This window comes from Pelodiscus sinensis, chromosome 3 (genome assembly GCF_049634645.1).
Source record: "Pelodiscus sinensis isolate JC-2024 chromosome 3, ASM4963464v1, whole genome shotgun sequence".
Classification (NCBI taxonomy): domain Eukaryota; kingdom Metazoa; phylum Chordata; order Testudines; family Trionychidae; genus Pelodiscus; species Pelodiscus sinensis.
Window position 1 is genome coordinate 56,384,279 of NC_134713.1, and position 6,000 is coordinate 56,390,278.

Below are 6,000 nucleotides of genomic sequence, written 5' to 3' on the forward strand. Positions count from 1 at the left end.
GATGATCTCAGGCAATTTCAGGACCTTTTCAAGAGAGTAGCTTGAAGGTATCCAACTATCGGAGGTACCAGAGAAACAACATAAGCTTCTTAAAAATTTGCAGCCCTCACAAAGAGGTAGAGTTGTGATACCAATAGATGAAACTATCATGGAGTCTACGGATGACATGTGGCAGACCCCAGCCTCGGTACCTGCAACAAATAAGAGAGCAGATAAACAATACTTTGTTCCACAGAAAGGGGCTGACTTTCTATTTATGCAGCCACAGCCCAATTCACTAGTTGTGGACGTTGCACAGCAGAGGTAAAAACTCCCACAACACAGACTTAACAATGACAACAAGCGCATAGACCTATCTGGTAGGAAAGTATACTCCTCCGCTACACTCCTCCTGAGAATAGCTAATTATACAGCATTATTATCCAGCCATAATTTTGACAACTATTCCAAATTATCTGCATTAATAGAACACCTTCCAGATGCCAAATGTCCCATACTAAAATCAGTTGTTCAGGAGGGCTACGCTTCCTCCAGAACAGCATTGCAAATAGCCTTAGACTCCACTACCTGCCCTCCTCCCCACTTCAGATTCTCTAATTATATCTTTCAGATACTGCAACAGGCTTGAGGAACTGGTGGGAGCCGGACTGCATGAGAGATCAAAGGCATGAACGGCTCGCAGCACGTGCCACGCATGTGCAGTCTGGCTGACAACTGCTCATCGAAACTCTGAGCTGCAGCGACGGGAAGACCCGACACCAACATTGGAGCACCCACGGGGGGACACATCTCGAAGAACCGTCATTACAGCACCAAGGTGAGTAACTTCCTCTTCAGCTATTCAAAGAAGGCAAAGGGCTCGTTTTACCATATTTAATTTTAAGAGTTTAAAGTTTTTGTAATTATCTACTTAGAAGATTGGAACTATTAAACTACAAAATGGTTTAATTCCATTTGACATTTTTAGATAGCTTGCATCTTAACTTGCAGAAGTATAACGTTGGGTATTGCCGCTACTTGTAAAAACACATTTTAACAAGAGGTCCTCAAACAGTGAGACTCTAAAGGAATTCTGTATCACAATTTTTTTTTTTTTTTTTTGGAATTGACATTTGGAATTCGCATCTATAGAATATCTGTTTGTTGTCTTTATTTATAATGGGGAAATTGAACATGCAACTGTGGAATTACAATGTCCAAAGTGGATTTCCAAAGCATAATATTTATATTCTTCCCTCTGAACAAATCACTTTGTCTCTTACAATATCCAGTAGGATTCAAAAGCTAACATTCTTTGCTTCAAACAACACTGAATTTTGTATCAACCATTTTGCAACATCACCTTATTCAAACAGCTCTTTTATTATCCAGTTTTCCAAATATTATACATTCAATCTGAATACTCACACATTAAGAAACTTGTTTGAACACACCCTTACTTCATTGGTTTAGAAACTGGAATAATGGAGAAAAGAAAACTCAAGGTGGTGAAGATTAGGGAGAAAACCATGCTTATTTTGCAGCTACTGGGAAAATGTCAATAAAAAAAAAAAAAAGAAAGAGAGTCTGATTTCTGACTGAATTAAAACAGTTAAAACAACTTTAAAAAGGGAAAAGGTACCATTTTATCAGTCTTCAAATTGAAACAGCTCCCATTTTCTTAAAAAAATCCCTCCTGTTTAGTACTGGGAAATATTGCATTAAGACTGAAGAAAACAAATAGTTGTCTTGATGCTGTCCAAAATCCCGTGAATTTAATTGTAAGAGACAACATAAAATATAAATGAATACATGTACCAAAATATCTTGTGTAGTGCATACAGTTTTATGAAATACTATGATAATATCCTGAACAAATGCTGTTTGGTTTTAACAGCAAACTATTTGTTTCTATTGAATCATGTTTGTTTCCATAGTCTCACTTTTACTTTATTAAGTAAACTAATTGCCCAATCTGTTAACTTGGCACTGGATGTTCAACAAAGTCTATTCAGTGCTTGCTATTGTACTTGATCAGACATTTTTCCATGCTAAATCTGTTTCCTTGTTTTAATAGAATCAACTCACATTCACAGTTCAAAGCCAGAATCTGTTCAATTTAACATGGGACAGGTGACATACACAGAAGATTTGGCTATTCAGGAGTGACTGTTGGCTGGGATGTAAAAGCTAAAGCTCCAGAAGAGTGAATGCAACACAAATATCCTCCAGAAAAACAGGTCTGAAAACATGTAACTCTTTTATTAATATTTATAAAAATAATTCAGATAACTTGTTCCTGGTCTCCCTTTTTATTTACTGGGATATTCTACCTCTATGAAAATGTCTCTAAGCCAGACTCCACAACAGAACATTGGTTAGGACCTTAATGCAAATCAAGGAAGACTAAAGCCACTGAAGATGGTTTTCTGAGAGAGTGGGTTCTGGCTGACAAACATGTAGTAGATCCTACTATCAGATGTATGGAATGTTTAGCAACTTCCTAGGTAGCTAGAGGTCTAGTGCCAGAGCAGTGGCCAAAAAGCAAAAGAAAAGGAAAGACATAAGCAGCTCCTGCCATCAGGGAATGATAAGGGAATGTCCATTGTAAAATCCCTACAGATTAGATGGCAAGCCCGCTAGGCTCCATCATCAGTATTTTCCAATGGAATTAATCAAATTGTAAAAGCTGCTTGGAGAGCGTAACATAACAGACGTGTGTTTCTCCTATATCGGATTCTTTTGATGTGTGTTTCTCCCTGATTTTGTTTGAACAGTTAGAGCAAGGATGCCTGCATGACTTGGTGAACTGTAATTAAATGGCTATAGAATTGGTTAAACAACCGCAAATAATAACTATTATTGGAACTCTGTCAGATTGGAGGGCGTCTTCAGTGGGGTTCTACAAGGTCAGTTCTGGTTCTGGTGTTAAACATTTTTATTAATGATGTGGATTTAGGAACAGAGAGCTTACTGGCCAAATGTTCAGATGACACAGAGCTGTAGGGGGTGTTGCAAACACTTTGGAGGAAAGAGTAACTAAGAATGAATGATGGCTGACTTCAGTACAAACCAAAAGATTGAAAATGAAGTAAAATTACTGAAAATTCACACATCTGAGTATGGATCTGAATATTAGTACCACAGTCCTTTACAAAGGACTTAAGTGACACTTCACTTCATCTAGAACAGTGTTTCTCAACCAGTGGTACGACTTCCCTTGGGGGTACTCAAGAGAAGTCCGGGGGGAGAAAGGGCGGGCGGGTACATCAACACAACTGAAATTTGGAGAAAACTGAATTTTTGTTTTAAGTTTTACAGCATTTTATGATTTTTGTATTTTTTATGTCCAAAAATTTCATCGCCCACCCGGCTACGAATACGTTTTTAAACAAATGTGTTGCAATGATAGAAAAATGTTTGTGTGTCTGAAAACTGTAGATACTGGAGGTACTTATAATTTTTTTAAAAGGGTACTTTATAAAAAAAGGTTGAGAAACACTGATCTAGAACTGGCACAAAGTTTATTTTTTAATGGACTACTTTCTCAAAAAAGAGGGGGAGGGGCAAAGTAAGGACACGGAGAATATAGTATCACTGGATTTCATTCTTTTGACAATAGTGGTGGTATTGAAGCTGTGAAATAGTCAAATGTTAAAGAGAAATAATATTGTGCGGTTGATGTGCATATTGTGTTATGTCTACCTCTAGCAATGCACTGTGGTACAGAGACGTACTGTTTCTGTGCTGCTTTACATTTGAGGATGGGATTGAGGGAAATAGTTGCACCGGGTGTGGGAAGGGAAGTAGGAGACAACAACAACATTATTACTGGCTGGCATTTTTAGGAAATCAGCACAACTCCTGACAATAAGATAAGGTTGGGTGTTCTTGAGTGTCATAGCCAAACAAGTAGGTGAATTTTGCTAATGATCAAAACCTTACTTATATCAACCTAGACCTGTCTACATAGTCCATACCTGAAGAACACAAGGAAACCGGGTTGCTCAGAATTCTTTTAGATGCTGATATTCAGAAAAAAATCTTATGGGTTTTTTTTTTTTTTTTTCACTTTTAACCTGGCATTTCACAACAGAAAGAGGAATAAATGAGTCTTTTGGGAGGGTTGGTATGTTTTAAATACACTTACTGGGACATAAAAATAAACAACTGAATTAAGGAACTCTGATTGCAGATGTAGAAATACCCCCTAATTGACACATTTTATTTGATACTTTGAGTCCTGTTTACATTACCTGCATAAAAGATACCAATCCCCCTGTTCTTCTTTGTCTGCCACCAGAGAAGAGCATGCTGCAGCAGTATTGATTGTTTAAACTTCAATAGTTAATGAATTACAATTCCTCTCTTTAGTACAGGCAGTCCCCGAGTTACGCGGATCCGACTTATGTCGGATCCGCAGTTACGAACGGGGTTTTTCTCGCCCCGGAGGACGGGAGCAGCAGGACGCCCAGATGTGCCGCGGTCCCGCCGCCCGCGTCCTCCGGGGCGAGAAAAGCTGCTCCGCGTCTCCCTGGTCTGCTCGGGGGGGTGGGGGGGAGGCTGGAGACGACAGACCAGGGAGATGCTGAGCAAAGCCGAGGAGCACACGGGCAGCGGGACAGCCCAGACGCGCTGCGGCTGTCTTTGCTCCCCGTCTCCCTGGTCTGCTGTCTCTGCGTCTGGGCTGTCCTGCTGCCCACATGCTCCGCGGCTTTGCTCCGTGTCTCCCTGGTCTGCTGGTCTCCAGCAGACCAGGGAGACACGGAGCAAAGCTGCGGAGGACCCGGGTGGCGGGACCGCGGTGCGTCTCGGTCCGCCGCCCGTGTCTCCCTGGTCTGCTGAGGGAGCGGGGGGTTCAGTTAGTGCGTTCCCCCCACCACAGCAGACCAGGCTTTTCTCCGGACGCCTGTGGTAGAGCAGCTGGGGCGCTGCCGGTTGGTCCCGCAGCCGCTCTGGGCACTACTCGACCAACCCGGCAGCACCCCAGCTGCACTGCCCCAGGTGTCCTGATTCAGCCACTGCTGGTCAGTTTCAGCAGCGGCTGAATCAGGACGCCTGGGGCAGAGCAGCTTGGGTGCTTCTGGGTTGGTCTAATAGCGCCGAGGAGCGGCGCTACTGGAGCAACCCAGCAGCACCCCAGCTGCTCTGCCCCAGGCGTCCCCAAGTCAGCCGCTGCTGAAACTGACCAGCACTGACTACAGGAAGCCCGAGGCAGAGTTGCTCTGCCCCAGGCTTCTTGGAATCAGCCGCTGATCAGTTTCAGCAGCAGCTGACTTGGGGACGCCTGGGGTTCTTAAGTTGAATCTGTATGTAAGTCAGAACTGGTGTCCAGATTCAGCCTGTTGAAACTGATCAGCAGCTGATTCCAGGAAGCCTGGGGTAGAGCAACTCTGCCTCAGGCTTCCTGTAGTCAGCCGCTGGTCAGTTTCAGCAGCGGCTGAATCTGGACGCCAGTTCCCACTTACATACAGATTCAACTTAAGAACAAACCTACAGTCCTTATCTTGTACATAACCCAGGGACTGCCTGTACACTGCAGTGCATTTAAAAGAACTGTGTCAATATGTTGTGACCTAATTCCTTGTGTTACAGACCATTAGAACTGAATAACTGAAAATTTTGAAATTCTGCTTATCATATCAGTGCTTAAAGCTACTCTGAATCTGTCTTCATAGTCTAAGCATGGAGAAATGTAAGTGTTCAGTCAGTTTCATTTTAAGTGCTGCACTGTTTGGATTTCAGATGCTATAGGGGAATGTTGACATTTCAAAACTGTGGTTGGTTTTTTTTGAATTCTTAATATTATAAAACATTTCTGTTGATGCTTTCATGCAACCTAGGTCATCTGGTATATTTTGGAATAGTAAGTCAAATGTAAGCTGATAATGTTGCTGTAATAGTGCAACACTATTACACAAAACTTGTGGGTTTGGTGTTCAGCTGAGCTCACGTTCTGGAAAGCTCTGGAGGCAGGGAGGCAAAAACGGTATTACACCAAAGGGCACTGAAAGTGGAGAG